Below are 18,192 nucleotides of genomic sequence, written 5' to 3' on the forward strand. Positions count from 1 at the left end.
TGGCCCGAAGTAACCGAAGAATCACAAAAGAAGTGAAAATGCCCTGCCCCGCCTTAACTGATGACATTCCACCACAAAAGAAGTGAAAATGGCCGGTCCTTGCCTTAAGTGATGACATTACCTTGTGAAAGTCCTTTTCCTGGCTTATCCTGGCTTAAAAAGCTCCCCCAATGAGCACCTTGTGACTCCCACTCCTGCCCACCACAGAACAACCCCCCTTTGACTGTAATTTTCCTTTACCTACCCAAACCATATAAAACAGCCCCACCTTTACCTCCCTTCGCTGACTCTCTTTTCGGACTCAGCCTGCCTGCACTGAGGTGATTAAAAAGCTTTATTACTCACACAAAGCCTGTTTGGTGGTCCCTTCACACGGACGCGCATGACAACACCCTAGCCTGGGCAAAAGAGTGAGACTGCATCTCAAAAAAAAAAGAAAGAAAGAAAAAGAAAGAAAGAGGAAGGAAGGAAGGAAGGAAGGAAGGAAGGAAGGAAGGAAGGAAGGAAGGAAGGAAGGAAGGAAAGAAAGAAACCGCAGGGCCGGGCGCAGTAGCTCACACTTGTAATCCCAGCACTTTGGGGAGGCTGAGGCAGTGGGATCACCTAGGGTCAAGAGTTCGAGACAAGCCTGACCAATATGGTGAAACCCCATCTCTACTAAAAATACAAAATTAGTCACATGCCTGTAATCCCAGCTACTTGGGAGGCTGAGGCAGAAGAATCGTTTGAACCCAGGAGGTAGAGGTTGCAATGAGCCGAGATCTCACCATTGAACTCCAGCCTGGGAAAAAAGAGTGAAAATCTTCTCAAAAAAAAACAACAAAGGCTGGGGGAGACCTTAGGCTGGGTGCAGTGGCTCACGCCTGTAACCCCAGCACTTTCAGAGGCTGACGTGTAACGATCATTTGAGCCCAGGAGTTCAAGACAAACTTGAGTGACGTAAAGATCCTGCTTAAATTAGCAGTGCATGGTGGCTGGTGCCTATAGTCCAAGCTACTTGGGAGGCTGAGGCAGGAGGATTGCTGGAGCCCAGGAGGCCGAGGCTGCAGTGAGCCATGATCACACCACTGCACTCCAGCCTGGGTGACAGAGCAAGAACTTCTCTCTTAAAAAAAAAAAAAAATCAATAAAAATGTAAAGGCTGAGTGCAGTGGCTCACGCCTGGAATCCCAATAATTTGGGAGGCAGAGGCAGGTGGATCATTTGAGGTCAGGAGTTAGAAATCAACCTGACCAACATGGTGAAACCCCATCTCTACTACTAAAAATACAAAGTTAGCCAGGCATGCTGGTGCATGCCTGTAATCCCAGCCACTTGGGAGGCAGAGGCAGGTGGATCATTTGAGGTCAGGAGTTAGAAATCAACCTGACCAACATGGTGAAACCCCATCTCTACTACTAAAAATACAAAGTTAGCCAGGCATGCTGGTGCACACCTGTAGTCCCAGCTACTCAGGAGGCTGAAGCAGGAGAATTGCTTGAACCCAGGAGGCGGAGGTTGCCGTGAGCCAAGATCAGGACATTGCAGTTCAGCCTGGGCAATAGGAGCTAAACTCCATCTCAAAAAACAAACAAAAAAAAATTTTTTTAATTAAAAAAAAAAAAAAAAAGCAGCCAGGCCTCGTGGCTCAGGCCTGCCTGCAATCCCAGCACTTTGGGAGGCTGAGGCGAGTGAATCTCTTGAGGTCAGGAGTTCAAGACCAGCCTGGCCAACATGGTGAAACACCACCTCTACTAAAAATACAAAATTAGCCTGGCGTGGTAATGCAGGCCTGTAATCCCAGCTACTTAGGATGTTGATGCAGGAGAAGTGCTTGAACCCAGGAGGCGGAGGCTGCAGTGAGCTGAGATCCCACCACTGCAGTCCAGCCTGGGCGACAAAGTGAGACTTCTTGTCAAAAAAAGAAAAGAGGCCGTGGGCTCAGTTTCTCATGCGTGTAATCCCAACACTTTGGGAGGCCACGGTGGTTGGATCACAAGGTCAGAAGTTCAAGACCATCCTGGCCAAGATGGTGAAACCCCATCTCTACTAAAAATACAAAAAAATTAGCTGGGCGTTGTGGCAGGCGCCTGTAATCCCAGCTATTGGGAAGGCTGAGACAGATAATTGCTTCAACACAGGAGGTAAAGGTTACAGGGAGCTGAGATCACTCCACTGCACTCCATCCTCGAAGACAGAGCGAGACTCCATCTCAAAAAAAAGAAAAAAAAGATAAGAAAAGACACCGCAAGGCCATATGGGTTTACAGCTCAGTATAAAGTAACCTTAACGAAATTTGATTTAATTAAAATGGTCAAGGCCAAGAAAAAAAAAAGAGTACTGACTTTCTTCAATTAGTTTTATGCTATAATGTCAAAGCTTAATACAGTTAATACATTTCAACTAACTTAGGATGCAAATGTTTATAAAACAGACGTCATTTTATGTACCATTACAAATATACTGCAAATTAAACAGACTTTCTCAACAAAAGAAAAACTGTTGTTGAGGAGTTCACTTCCATTAGACGCACACAATGGTTTTTTTGGTTTTGTTTTCATTTGTTTTTGTTTTTTTGAGACAAGGTCTTGCTCTGTCGCCCAGGGCTTAAGTGCAGTAGCGTGAGCACGACAATGTGCCTACTTATCCATTTTCCTGTGTTGTTTCCACTGTGTTAACAAAGGAGCCTGAAAACACCGAGTACTGACCAGGCGAGGTGGCTCACGCCTGTAATCCCAGCACTTTGGGAAGCCGAGGTGGGTGGATCACCTGATGACGTTGGGAGTTCGAGACCAGCCTGACCAACATGGAGAAACCCCGTCTCTACTAAAAATACAAAATGAGCCGGGCGTGCTGGTGCATGCCTATAATCCCAGGAGGCTGAGGCGGGAGAATCGCTTGAACCCCGGAGGCGGAGGCTGCAGCGAGCCGAGATCGCGCCACCGCACTCCAACCTGGGAAGCAAGAGCGAAACTCTGTCTCAAAAAAACAAAACCAAACAAAACAAAAAAAATGAGCACGGATCCGGGGGGCGCCTCTTTCCCGACCTCAGGCTGTAGCGCCCGCCAGTCCCCAACACCCCAACCGCTCCACGGTGTCTCCGCGTTCCTCCTCCTCTCCAGAAACAAACTCGCCTTCGTAACCCGCATCTTGGCCTGGCGCTGGGGGTGACCCGCCCAAGCCTCCATGAAGGGAGCTTGTTCAAAGTGAAATCCGAATTCAAACAGCCCGACGGGAAACGCGGCCGCGCTCGCTCCGCTGCGCTCACAGCGGGGGCGGAAGCCTTTCCCTCACCTTTGCCTCGGCGGCCCCGTGTGTCCCGGAGCTGCAGCAGCGTCTCCCTGTCCTCACAGCGGACGCGGCCCCAGGTGTCCCCAGGTGTCCCAAGCCCCGGCCCCTCCCGGGTGGGTCCTGAGAAGAGAAAGCTCTGTCTTCACAGGGGACGCCCCAGGACGGCGCCGTGCGGATCGGACACGGCTCTGGCGGGCGGCGCTCCGGGTTTGGCAGGGCCGGGCGCCCCCTCGCGGCAGCTCTGGGGAATCTCTGAAAATCAGCGCCTTGATTTTTCCAGGCCCTGATTTTGGAGATTGCAGGTGAAACGGAGCCCACCATCCAGTGGCTTGACCGGAACGCACGGAGATAGCAATCAGAGAAACGGCCAGTTCACGCCTGTAATCCCAGCACTTCGGGAGGCCGAGTCTGGCGGATCACTTGAGGTCAGGAAATCAAGACCATTCTGGCCAACATGGTAAAAACCCGCCTCTACGAAAAATACAAAAGGTATCTGAGCATGGTGGCGGGCGCCTGTAGTCCCAGCTACTCTGGAGGCCGAGGCAGGAGAACCCCTTGCCCCCGGGAGGCGGAGGTTGCAGTGAGCCGAGATCACACCACCGCACTCCAGCCTGGCGACACAGCGAGACTCAGTATCAAAAAGAAAAAGAAAAAAATAAATAAAAAGAAACCAGGAAAGAAAAAGGAAGGGGAAGGGGAAGGGAGAAGGAAGGAAGAAAGAGACTCCAGGCTAAGTGCAGTGGTTCACGCCTGTAATCCCAGTACTGTGGGAGGCTGAGGTGTAAGGATCACTTGAGCCCAGGAATTCAAGACAAACCCGAGCAACGTAGATACAGACTTCATAGCTCACCCCCCAAAAATCGCTCAAGATAGTCTGTAGACTTAAATTTTCAAATATAAAATTGTAAAAGTTATAGAAGGATTGGTGATGAGTCTTTAGATACAATACCAAAAACCAGTTCATAAAAGAATGATAATGTAGACTTTATTAAAATTTAAAATGACTGCTCTCTGATATATCCCGTTAAGAGAATCAAAAAACAAGCCACAGACTGAGAGAAAATACTTAAAAAACAAACCTGAAAAAAGACTTGTGTGTAAAATAACAAATTCTAATAACAAAAAGAAAAATAACCCAAATAAAAGATAGACACCTCCCCAAAAAAGAGATACAGATGACATGCCCGGGTGTGGTGGCTCATGTCTGTAATCTCAGCACCTTGGGAACGGGAGGCAGGCAATCGCTCGAGGCCAGGAATTTGAGACCAGCCTAGCCAACATGGCAAAATCCTGTATCTACTAAAAATACAAAAATTAGCTGGGTGTGGTGGCTTGCACCTGTAATCCCGGCTACTTGGGAGGTGGAGGCAGGAGAATCACTTGAACCGGGGAGGCAGAAGTTGCAGAGAACTGAGATCACACCACTGCACTTCAGCCTGGGCGACAGACCAAGACACTATCTTAAAAAAGAAGTGGAGTTTTGCTTTCACAAGCCAATAAACTAACAGAAGCTGAAGAGAGGCCCGAAATGGATCCTTCCCTAGTGCCTTCAGAGGGAGCATGGCCCTGCTGAGACAGAGTAGAAATGGGACTCGGCCCACCCCCACTAACGCATTGTTCCATACGTGCCCGCTGACCCCCAGACCTTGCAGCACCATACTCGCTGCAGGTGCCATACTCGCTGGCCAGACCTTGCCACCTGTCTGAAATAAACTAAGATAAGCAGCATCCCGCCATAAGTCTTCCTCCAGGGGTTGACTCAATCACCCGCTTGTGCATGAGGCCAGGAGAATGACCGATCCCTACCCCTGGCCTCGCTATAACACTAAAGTCCCCACCCAGGTATGGGCTTTTCTGCTATTTTCCAGTCACACAGCGTTTGTGTTAGCATGATTCTTCACTGCATCTGAGCACCCTTCACTCCACCCCATATGTGTAATGACACTCACCTAACTCATAAATCATGCATGTCACCCTCCTTAAGACACCACAGTGCACTCCTCTTGGGGAGCCAGCCAAGAATCCTTCCTCCTGGCCAACCTTTAGGGCATAAGACTTAATAGGTCTCTCTTCTGCCCAACCTTTAGGGGCATAAGTCTTAATAAAGCCTTGTCTGGGAAACTTGTTTGGCCTGGTATCAACTTCTGTTTCATGGGAGCCTAAGGATATGTAGTTGGGAACACTGCCAACATCCTTATTTCCAACTTCTGGACTTCAGAACAGAGACAACAAATCTCTATGGTTCTAAGCTACCCCTTTTGTGGCACTTTGCTATGGCAGCCCTAGGAAACAAATGCAGGCACGTTCTGCTCCATCTGCCACTCTCTCCAGACCACAGCTTCTCCCTAAGCCCACCCCATGAGAGGCTGAGGACAGAAGCAGGACCCTTCACAGGCCACCATCACTGCTGGATGGTCACTTCCAGCACTGACTGGGAGCTCCAGCCTCAGCTCTCAGTTTCCAGAAGCAAGTGGGAGGATGAGGACAAGGAGGAATGAGAGCACTGGCCTCCCAGGAACTGTCCCTGAACGTCCACCCTGCTGTCCCCGGAGCTGTCCCCGGAGCCTCCACCCTGACCTCAGCCCAGAGCTGTCCCTGAGCCTCCACCCTGCTGTCCCCAAAACTGTCATTGAGCATCCACTGCACTGTCCCTAGAGCCCAGAAAGCCTAGGGCTGGCCAAACCTCATCCCTCATTCCTCCTCTGGCCCCTCTTCCCAGCCATCAACACTTTGAAACAGCCATGAAGCCCCTTTTAATCTCTAAAAAGGTGCGTCAGGAAGGCACAGAGAGCTCACACCAGGTGGTCATGGTGCCTTACCTGTGTCCAGTGGGCCCAGGCTGGCCCTTTAAGGGGATGATGGCGGAACAGCTGAGAGACCACACCCCCCTTCTCAGAGAGGCCAGGGATAAAGAAAAGGGACAGCGGAGGAACCTGTGGGCAGGATGCTGAGGGTAGAGACTCCTCCCCACAGGCACCGAGCAGAGGGATCCTTCCTCCCTGAAGCTGCCCCTGAGCCTCCATCCAGACAGGACCTCCGACCACTGCTAGGGGCCCGTTCTCAGGAGGTTCAGTCCCAGACAAGGGCTCTGGAGACTTAAGTCCACTTTCCCAAAACGGACGATTCATCTGGCAAGTCAGGGTCCTAGAACATCCAGGACTGAGCCTTGCTGAGGACGGAAGGGAGTAACATGGCCTGGTGGGGGACATGGGGGCCCAGTCCTCCTGTGACAGATAGGCAAGTGGCTGTGCCCTCCACTCCGTACACCCTGCTGACAGTACATCCTCTGAGCTCAGGTCCCAGTGCCTTCCTGCTCCTCTCCAGGCCCACAGATTTCCAAGGATGCTCTGGGCCACAGGTGAGCAGCGCCGTGACCTCCTGACCCAGGGTTCTGAGGCTCTTCATGGGGCGCCAGCACAGTCCTGGCTCAGCAGCACACCGGCTCTGTGGGCCCCCAGGCAAGTCTGGAACAGAGTGCGGGAGGAGGGAAGGGCTCAGGCAGCATGTTCAGAACTCATCCTGGGAGGAGCTGCCTCCTTTCTGGCAAGCCCAGCCTCCCTCCTCCTCCAGGAAGCCCTCCTGAAGTCCTCCAGAGACCAAGCAGTGCCTATGTCTTGGATATTCTGTCTTTCCTCCATGTGCCAGCCCAACCTCATCATGGGGCCCTGAGTCCCTTCAGGCTCCTCACCGCTCGGCCAGCACAGGGCCTGGTGCTCACAGCAGCCTGAACCAAGGTACAGATGGTGATATCTGCCCAGGACAGAGCCAGCTCCTGACAGCATGAGTCTCAAGTCCTTTCAGCAGCTACAGAGACTGGGCATTCCCACCACACACACACATACACACATACACACACACACACAGACACACACACGAGTCGCTGTCAGGACTGGTGACTTTGAAAGCACTAGGCTATAGCCAGCAGACCTGGATCTTTCCGTGGGACCACAGGAGGCCCCCACCTCCAAAAGGAAGCTGTTCCCTTGGTGAGACCAGGAACCTCCATCCCATGCACCACACACACCACACCCTCCATCACTGCACTGCTCCCTGGAGACCAACCTACGGCACCAGATCTCCACCTGAGGGTCTAAATAACCCCTGGCAGGTGCCCTGATTCTCTAGGGAAGGGCTGGTGCCTGCAACAGGATGACAGTCCCAGGGGCAATCACAATCCGTGCCCTGCTCAGCCTTGTCCTCGGCTGCCCAGGCTCTTGACAGTCACACCTACCACCCTGGGGAACGAGGGAGACTCTGCCAAGAGCCAGGTGCCCGGTTTATGGTTCAAATTGAATATTTGGACAAAAATCTTGAAAACTAGGCTCCTCACTGAGAGAGAAAAGGATTTTTCTGCATAGTAAGCTGGAGCTGTGGTGTGGAGGGGACATCGTTGCCGCACAGGGCCCAGGGATGCCGTAGGGAACAGGGAGGGAAGATCCTGGAGAAGAGGGGTCAGCTTGGCCCAGACCCCAGGGAGGGGCCCTCACTGCGTCTCTGTTCCTTTGCCCAAAGTGAGGAGTCTGAGGGGACAAACTAGAGACCACTCACTGGAGCCCTCCGTTTCCCCCTCCTCCTCCCACCCAGGCAGCATGAACCGCCAGCCCAGCAGGGAGCGGAGGGCCTGATGCAACCCCCAAGTTGCTCCCTGGTCCCTGGGCTGTGGGAGCTCAACAGGGCCACAGAGGGGGAAGTGCAGAGCCCAATCCTCAGCTGTGGTGCCAGCGTGAAATCTGCGGGGACCAGGGGACAAGGCAGAGCAGGAGCCCAGTGGCAGTGAGAGCCCCGAGGGCAGCGCACACACCACAGACCCTTCCCCACGGCCACAGGACAGACACCTTCGCAGGAGGAGGTGAGGCACATGGTGGGTGCAGACAGCTGCAAACCAGAGGGGACAGAGATAAGTCGTGAGAAATTTACATTTTTTCCATCAACCGTGGAACTGGAGATATGAGAACAAAAAGAAATCAGCAATGGAAAATAAAGCTAGTTTTTCCCCATTTGAGACACGCGTATAAAGTGAAATTCACTGAATATACAGAAAAGGCTCCAAGCACTGACAAGACTCCCACACTGGCCGCCAACCCTCATGAAAGCCAACATCATGGGCAGGCCAGAGCTCTGGGCAACCCCTGCCCCCCACACCCTGCCGTGGACTCTGCACACACCTGGAAGTTCCCACTGTGCACACTGTAGGGGGGCCGGAAGAACGCCGCTGGAGAGGGCACATTCTGCTAGAAGGTTCTCTTCACCCTGAGGCCCGGAGAGGCCAGTCAGAGGCCTGTGGGGACCCAGGTGGCCTGAGGTCACTGCAGAGGCTGAGCTTCCTTCCATCAGCAGGAGGCCCGCCCACCTCGTCTCTGCCACTGCCTCTCCCATCTCATCACATCCCAGCCCACTCTCAGGGCAGGACCCAACTGGGCCTCCTTGCCTAACAGCCGCATAGAACTGATTTATACTGAGGCGAGAATCCTTTACAGTGTGAGTTGCGATGGCAGGTTCAGAACGGGGAGTTATCAGCGAGATCCTCAGTCCACAGAGGGAGCCGCACCTCCCGGAACTCTGTCTTTGCCATCAGGACATCTGTGGCTCTCACCTCACCCAGTGTCTCCCCAAGCACCAGACTTGCTGCCAAGGATCCACTGACCGTCCCACAAGGATGTCACCCGGGGCTCCAACCCAACAGGTGCAAACAGACCTCGCCAACCTCCCCGCAAGGATTCCCCCCATTTCCCCACCTCAGGAGTCACCACTCTTACCTTATCCAGCCACACATCCCCTCTATTTCTCCCCCAAGACCCTGCAATCCCCTCCACTTTGCTCTATCTCCACTTGTTTCACTGGCTCCTGCCATATCATCTCCCTGTGGGCACCCCACTGGCCCCCATTGGTCCCCAAGCAGGTCCCCCATGTTCCCTTGTCCCAGCAATCCATTCCTCAAAACATGAACTCGGTCGTATCACACAGTTTCACACTTTCCTTTGCTCCAAGGAGAAGCCAAGCACCCTCCCGCTTAGCCCCACCCAACACCCCTCTCCCCACACCCTCTTCCTCACATCCACAGCCTCACGTGGCCCCTGAGTCCCCTCCTGTAACCTGACGTGTGGTGCATGAGGCGTGACAGTTGATTTATGGAGGGCCCTCGTCCATGTTGTTCTCTAAGGCATCTGCCAGGGTGAGAAGAGTCTTGTGCACACCAGATGCCCCAAGTGTCCTTTCATAGACTGTGTGAACAGATGGACAAACCAAGCTCCTCCAGAGGCAGAAGACTAGGATCCGGGCTCTTGATCTCGGTGACTCTGGGTCTGGTCGAGACCACACTGCCCTTGTCTTCGGCCTGTGCCACAAATCCCCCTTTCTCTTCTCTCCCTGGCAACTTGACAACTCTCTACTGGCCCAGGGTGGACACTTGAAAAGTCCACTCCATCCGGGACCAGACAGTGGAGAGGGGAGGGGAGGAACCAGACAGGGATGGCCCTGGACGGCCCACCCACCACACACTCACACATTCACATAGTGGCACATCTGCACACATACACTAACATGTACACTCTTACCTGCTCACACACGTACACACACACAATCAGCTACGTACCTGGGTGACGGCTTGAACAGGAGGTAGGTCAGGCCAGTCAGCAGGAAAAAGACGGATACAGCAACAAAGGTGTTGCCTGGCCACGCCCAGGGTGGGATCAGAGGGCCTGTGGGCAGGAAGAGCCCAGGGCTGTCAGCAGCCTCAGTGCCAGGAGGCTCCCCACAAACCTACTTGGCAAAAGTGCACCCTTTAGTGCCCTGGGCCAAAGTGGAAGGTTTGTGATGAGCCTTGGAGGTTTATGTCACCTGCTGAAGGACCCGGTGTAAGCCACACTCCTGGGCCTCACTCTTACATCTGCCACACGGTGGGTCATAAGGTCCCCTGGGCCTTCTCAGCATTGCAGCACGCAAGGGTCAGCCCAGCCCTCACTAAAGACACTGAGGTCATGTCCAGCCTCCAGGCAAGAACACCAGCCCTGGTGTGCAGCCCCACCACCCTCACTCCTAACAGGAGTCACTGACTATGGGTTCCCAGGAAGTCCCAGAATCGTCAGGTGTTTGTTTCCTCCCTACAGACCTCAGACCTTCAGAGGAAGTGGGTCAACTGGGGCCTGGCTGCCTCAGCGAGGGGCTTCCAGGAGGATGAAAGGGTGCAGGGGTGAGGTGACGAGGGGAGAGGACACCCAACCTAGACTCTGGAAGTGCAGCAGCCGTAGCAGCGCCCACGTTGTCTCTGGGGAGCCTGGACGCACACAGGCTGGCTCCACTCACTCCACTGGCCTGTGTAACGCTCCTCCTCTGCCACGTCATCCTCCAGTGTGGCCATCCGGACACGCAGCCTGGCCTCAAGGATAAAGCCAGGGTCCAGCTCAAAGGCTTCAAGTATGAGCCAGGTCACCCCGACAATGTGATCCCTGTGCTGGGCCTGCTGCGGGGGTGGGGGCAGTTAGCAGGTGCTGAAGGTGGGGCTGGGTTCCTCAGTCCTCAAGAATACACAAAGGCACACGCTCACACAGCATACACCTGAACACGCCTGTGTTCACACAGGCACACTCACCACATTCACGTGCACACACACACAGAGAGAAGGCACACTCACACTCACACGCAGATACGGCTGCATTTGCCCACCAATACACACATGCACACACAGGCAGACATGTCTACAGGCACACTTTCACACTCCTCACACTTGCATGCACACTCACACACACAAGCGCGTGCACAGAAGCAACTCACCACACTCACATACACACTCGTACACGTAGACACGCCCACGTGCACACTCACAGATACAAACGCAAGGCACAGGCACACTCACATGTACACTTACAAACGCAAACATGGGCACACTTATATGTGCACACACATAAACACATGCACACTTACATGCACACACTCACACAGGCACGCTCACCCTACTCACACACACACACACGAAGCACACACATGTGCGTGTCAGCATGTGTGTTCACACACACACCTGGCTCCAGTTCCTCCCCTGCTCTTCACTCCAAGTTGACCTCTCCTTATTTAGAGTGGGGAGTCTGCCCTGGACTGCTGCTCCCAGGAGACAGGACCCCAGGGGAAGCCAGTCAAAGTGTTACCTCCCAGGCCTCTTCCTGCTTCTTGACGCCCAGTTCATAGCTGAGAAGAGTGACGTTGGCTCCAAGGCAGGACTGATGCTGCTGATCAGGATGCAGTGGCCAGAGCTGACGTGTTCTGTAAGTCAAAGAGTGGGTCCAGCTTCACTGGAACAGAGATAATCCATGTAAGGCTGAAGCCCCATGGGTCTGGTGTGTCAGTCAGCACACCCAAGACTGGGGATCTGAAAGATTCCCAAGGGGCATGGTCAAGGCCCTCTCAGACAAGGCACCTCACTGGGAGACTGGTCCAGAAAAGCCCCAGGTGGGACAGGACAGCAGTGACTTCCTCTGGCCCCTGCAGTAACCACATGGGCCTTCCCCTCCCAGGGGCCCAGCCCTGGATCTCACTTGGCAGGGACTGAGAACACTCACTGGGCCACAGGGGTCACAGGCTGCAGGGCCCTTCTCCTAGCCCCAAGCAGCCAGGATGTTCTTGCCAAGGGGCCCTGCTCCAGGCTTATAGCCGCTGTTCACCGTGTCTCCAGGGCAGGTACTACAGGTCCACCAGGCTGACCTGCTCCCTCCCAGACACGCAGTGGTAGAAAGTGACGATGCAATTGTCGGATGGCAGGAGCACTGGCTCAGGCGGCAGCACTACAGGGCACTCGCTGCCCTGCAAGATGCACTTGTGTGTGCCGCCAGGAGCCTGGTTGCTGGAAAAGGCATATGTCAGCACCACGGGGCTGCTACACTGTCCTGGCATATCTGCTGCAATCCTGGGGACCCCACCCTCATCCCTGTCCAGGTAGCCATGGCCCTCCACCCTCACCTAGTGAAGAGGAGCCCGGGCCTGGAGCCCTGGCCCACCTCTGGGACAGACAGTAGCAATCGATCCTGAGAATGTTATTGGTGAGACAGGCGAAGTTTCCAGCCCTTGGCCCTGGAGACAGTGACCATTGGGAGTCTACAGTGAGAGCTTCAGAGGAGAGCTGAGTTGGGGGGCTGCAGGGGATCTGACAGCTGACACCCTAGCAGGGCAGTCACTGGTGAATGATCCCAGAATCTGTCCAGGGAAGCACTGGGAGGCCTGGAAGTGGTGGGCTCTGACCCATGATACACAGGCAAGTCAGACCCGGAGAGGTGTCAAGAGGGTGAAGGAAGGGAGACCAGGGTCGGTCCAGAGACTGAAGGTAGGGAGGTAAAGGAAGGGAGACTAGAGACGGAGGTCCAAGCTGACCCCTAGAGGACATGCCCCAGCACAGTTTGGTCCAAACCTTTCCCGAGGGGCTCAACGTCGGACAACCCAGTCCCCCAAACGCGCCCTAGTTATCCACTCACCTCATGCAGACACTAGTGCCCAACCCTCACCTCGTCCATCCCCTGAGACAGAGACTCCCGAGCGGACACAGGTGCAGACGCAGGTGCAGGCCAGGAGCCAGGTGCCATGTGTCGCCTCAGGGCCTCGCTCTCCAAGGTCCAGCCTGCGAGGGGCTGGGCTGAGGGCCCGTGCGAGCCAGCCCTCTCTAGAGGAGTGCTCCCCATGAATTTCTCCCCAGCAGATTGCTCAGTGGGTCTCCATCTGCACTCACATGGTGTCCTGTGAAAGATGCTGGGCACCACTGCCCAGGCTTTACCGATAAGGAACTGAAGCTCAGAAAGGTCACTTGACCCAGCCAAAGACTCATGGCTGCAGGGTGTCAGATGCACCCTCAAACTTAGGTCCTGGACTCTGACTTAGCTAGGTCTCCACGTCTGCCAAGAAGGCTCCTCTCTAGGATGGGCATCCTCTGCCAGCCCATCCCCCATCCCTGGGCCCAGGCCCCATCCTGCAGGGGAGTCAGGATTGGGGGAACCAGTCACTACCAACAGCCACCACAGGTGCATTTTCTACTGTAATTCTCACAGAAGCTCCATGAGGGAGAAGCGCTGTCCCTGTTCACAGGCAAGGAGCTGAGTCCCAAGGAGGGAAGGAGAAATCACTTGCCCAGGGTCACACAGACAACCTCTATGCATTGATTGATTGATTGATTGATTGATTGATTTTTGAGACGGAGTCTCCCTGTCGCCCAGGCCAGAGTGCAGTGGCGTGATCTCGGCTAACTGCAACCTCCAACTCCTGGGTTTGAGCGATTCTCCTGCCTCAGCCTCCCAAGTACCTGGGATTACAGGTGCCTGCTGCCACACCCAGCTAATTTTTTTGTATTTTTAGTAGAGGCAGTTTCACCGCACTGGCCAGGCTGGTCTCAAACTCCTGACCTCAAGTGATCCTTCTGCCTCGGCCTCCCAAAGTGCTGGGATTACAGGCGTGAGCCACCGTGCCCAGCCTCTATGCATTCTCCCTCCCTTTTGTCTTCATAAATAAAGACCCATCCCAGGATCTGCCTCAGAAAGGTGGATGAGGGTGGCAGCAGGGTATCCATGCAACAGATGGCACTTACTGAATTCTATCTGTTGCACCCCTGTTTGAAGGTGCCTCCAAAGGAGAACACCCCCAGAAAGACAAAGCTCCCGTGCCGGAGTGTGAGGCCTGAGTCCCAGGATCTCTGGGGGAGCCAGAGGTTGGCTGGAGATGAGGCACTGGGTGTCAGGAAGTTCTTGGGTGTGGGAAGGCATCATCACCCCATTTGCAGCTCCAGATGGTACACCCATAGCCCCTAGGCAGGAAGCAGGGCCAGCCTGGTTACGCAAGGCTGATTAGTGATAAGGAAAAGAAAAAACTAGACATGCACGCAGACTACAACGTGCACACTCTTAAGGAACCTGCACACCCTCAACGGGCAGCAGGCAGTACTCTAACCCCACTCCGCCCCACTCCCGGCAGCCTGTCCAGGTACCCACAGGACAGTTCCCTGTTAAGACTGCTGATCAGGAAGCGTCACCCTTTCCTAGAATAGAGCGTGTAGTCTGGCACCACTGGCCGCAGCATGAAACACCGTGGCAAGTTCTCTGCAGCAGTGTCTGTCCCTTCTTGCAGCAGTTACTGGAAAGGTGGGAATAGGGAAGACAGTCAGCCTGCTCTTGGGATATGAGAGAGCAGGGTTGGAGTGACCACCAGGACCTGGGGAAGCACAGGCACAACAGCCACAGCTGAGAGCTGCCCCGGGTCCCAGAATGGACAACCACTGCCCCAGCAATGGAGAAACACCCACATCAGTGTAGAATCAGGCCAGGTCAGCCACAAGCTAACCCAGGAGCAGATGGCTTGACAGCAGGGAGTGGGTGGCTCCAAGCTCAGCGGGCCTCGTTTCTAGACAGGGAGAGGGGGTGGTAGGGCAGGACCCACAGGTGACACCTGAGAGTTACAAAGGAGAAAGCCAGGACACCCCCTGGGGGAGCACTGGAGTGCTGGGTACAGCAACAAGGCAGTATGGCCATCTGAGGGCAAGGTCTCTGCTTTTCCTCTGCACTGAAAATGCACAGCTGTCCCTGGTAAGCTGAGCAGGGCAGGGTTACCACCCTCCTACAGATGAAGAAACTGAGGCTCAGAGACCTGGGACCTGCCCAAAATCTGGCTCCTGACACCTCTGTTCTTGGCTCATTCCCACCAGCTTCTACACAAGCCTGGGAACTTCCCGAGGGCAGTGCCCCTCAGCACATGCCCCAGCAGAAGGCACCTCAATGCCTTATAAATGGGGTGGAGCTGCAGGCAGAGCTGCCTTCCCCCATCCTCGACCACAGGGTCAGGCACCCGCATGCTCCCTGCTCCTGGATGTTACCAGGGAGGACTCAGGAAGTTCTTGGGTGTGGGAAGGCAGTTGTGAGCAGGAGGGGAAGCCAGGGTCTGCCACCTGGGACAGAGCTGCCCCTGACATCCCTAGTTCTGCTGGGGGGCCTGGCTGACATCACTGCCTGGCACAGCTTCTCCCGCATTGGGTCTGTGGACATAGCCTTCAGCCTATGGTCACTCTGGTCCCTTCTCAGAGCCGCACCTGTTCCACGGCCTCAGCGTCAAGGCCTGGTCCAGAAGGCACTGGGCCTCATGGCCTGTCTGCCCTGGGTCCCTGGGCCACTGTGAAGCTGTGGGCTACTCTGCAGCTGGACCCCTGCCTCAGACCACAGGCTCTGCCACACCCACAGGAGGGTCCTCAGACAAACCCAGCCCTTCCCCTTCCATTAGCCAGGCATGGTGGCCCACGCCTATAGTCCCAGCTACTCGGGAGGCTGAGGTGGGAGAATCACCTGAGCCCGGTAGGTTTAGGTTGTGGTGAGCCGTTATTGCACTACCGTACTCCAACCTGAGTGAGAGTGAAACCCTGTCTCCAAAAAAAAAAAAAACCCAACAACTGCAGCAAGAATATTCCCAAAGTTGAGAAAACTAATGCAGCAAAAAAGGAAGTGTAATCTACTAATATGTGTTAAAACTGGCGATGGGAAAAGCACGTGTGGATCAAGAACAAGCTTAGGTGGACACATGTATGAAGATGGTGAAAACATAAAGTGCTTAAAGTGTATGGTTTTTCACTGCATCATCATTATTGTTATTATTTTTGAGACAGAGTCTCACTCTGTCACCCAGGCTGGAGTCCAGTGGCGTGGTTTTGGCTCACTGCAACCTCCACCTCCTGGATTCAAGTGATTCTCCTGCCTCAGCCTCCCAAGTAATGAAGGGGGCCTGCCCCTCCACACCTGTGGGTATTTCTTGCAAGGTGGAGACAAGAGACTGAGAAAAGAAATAAGACACAGAGACAAAGTATACAGGAAGAAAAGTGGGCCCAGGGAACCGGTGCTCAGCAAGTGAGGGCCTGCACCGGTGCTGGTCTCTGAGTTTCTCTGTATTTATTGATCGCTATCTCTACTATCTTGGTGAGGGGGATGTGGCAGGACTACAGGGTAATGGTGAGGAGAGGGTCAGCAGGGAAACATGTGAGCAAAGGAATCTGTGTCATAAGTTTAAGGAAAAGTGCTGTGTCTGGATGTGCACATAGGCCAGATTGTTTGACTTTACACAAACATCTCAGAGCAGTAAAAAGTAGCAGAGCAGTATTGCCGCAAGCATGTCTCACCTCCAGCCATGGGCGGTTTTCTCCTATCTCAGCAAATAGAATGTACGGTCGGGTTTTACACCGAGACATTCCATTCCCAGGGCTGAGCAGGAGAGAGATGCCTTCCTCTTATCTCAACTGCAAAGAGGACTTCCTCTTTCACTAATCCTCCTCAGCACAAACCCTTTACGGGTGTCGGGCTGGAGGACTGTAAGGTCTTTCCCTTCCCACGAAGCCATATCTCAGGCTGTCTCAGTTGGGGGAAACCTGGACAATAACCCAGGCTTTCTTGGGCACAGGTCCCTGCAGCTTTCCACAGTGCATTGTGTCCCTGGTGAATCAAGAATGGAGAATGGCGATGACTTTTACCAAGCATACTGCCCGCAAACACATATTTAACGAAGTGCAGCCCTAAATTCCCTAAACCTTGAGTCAACACAGCACATGTTTCTGTAAGCACAGGGTTGGGGCTAAGGTTACAGATTAACAGCATCTCAAAGCAGAAGAATTTCTCTTAGACACAGTAACAGTCTGATCTCTCTTCCTTTCCCCCACAGAGTAGCTGGGATTACAAGCACGCACCACCACGCCCAGCTAATTTTTGTATTTTTAGTAGAGAAGAGGTTTTGCCATGTTGGCCAGGCTGGTCTCAAACCTCTGACCTCAGATGATCCACCCACCTTGGCCTCCCAAAGTGCTAGGATTACAGGCATGAGCCACCATGCCTGGCTTCACTGTATTATTCATCAGCAAGAACTCTGTGGGAAATATCTGAATCCATTATCAGCGGTGAATCTATTGACTTTTTCAGTGATGTCAATGGTAGACTTCATTTGCTCTCCTGCACTTAACCAGCATTCACAGATGCACACTTGCAATTGATTTTGATGACAGGGAACACTAACTTTGAACCCCAGTTAAGCAAAATGGCATCCACTCTTCTCAGTAATAGACCCACATTACAAAAATTAAACTCAATTACTATTATGTTTTGAATTTTGCCTATAATTACATTCTGAGGTTAAATTCAAAAAAATTAAAGAAAAAGTATAAAAATTTTTAAAAATTGCCTATAAAAAACACACGGAAGCTGCCAGCCTTGGCAGCATGACAAAACTCTTGTCTCTACAAAGAAAAAAAAAATACAAAAATTAGCTGGGCATGGTGTGCACCTATAGTCCCAGTTACTACGGAGGCTGAGGTGGAAGGATCACTTGAGCCCAGGAGGTCCCGGCTGCAGTAAGCTGAGATCGTGCCTCTACAATCCAGCCTGGGCCACAGAGTGAGACCCTGTCTCAAAGAAAATGAAAAAGTAAGTAATTATACTATTCAGCCTCTGACCCTTAAGAAAACAGTTTGTAAACCCCTCAAACAGGTTATTATCATATCCACTTTATAGATGAGGAAATGAAGGCAGAGGTTCTGCAACTTGACCAGGGTTTCATCGCTAAGGTGCAGTCAGGGACACTGGCTTCAGAGTACATGATGTGTACCACGGATCCATGCTGCCTTCCAACAACAAAACTGAACAGAAGAACTGTTACCCGAGGAAATAAAACTAACAGCATAAGCAGAAGACATTACAGATAATGCCCACATGATAAAAACACATTTGGGAAGCCAAAACAAACTATTCTGAACTAGAGCCAATTAGAGATAACAGGCTCAGGAACTGGTAAACATGTTCAGTCAATACGAAAACAATCACATTAAATGTAAAGATTGGCCAGGCGCAGAGGCTCATGCTTATAATCCCAGCACTTTGGGAGGTCAAGGTGGGCATATCACCTGAGGTCAGGAGTTTGAGACTAGCCTGACTAACA

General features: G+C 53.1%; 1 pseudogene; it reads right to left on the reverse strand.

The window, feature by feature from the left end:
• Window positions 1–3,027: 3,027 nt before the first annotated feature.
• On the reverse strand, window positions 3,028–12,929 carry LOC105522783 (annotated as a pseudogene).
• Window positions 12,930–18,192: the final 5,263 nt, after the last annotated feature.

The sequence above is a fragment of the Colobus angolensis genome, unplaced genomic scaffold (genome assembly GCF_000951035.1).
Source record: "Colobus angolensis palliatus isolate OR3802 unplaced genomic scaffold, Cang.pa_1.0 Scaffold44, whole genome shotgun sequence".
NCBI classification, from domain to species: domain Eukaryota; kingdom Metazoa; phylum Chordata; class Mammalia; order Primates; family Cercopithecidae; genus Colobus; species Colobus angolensis.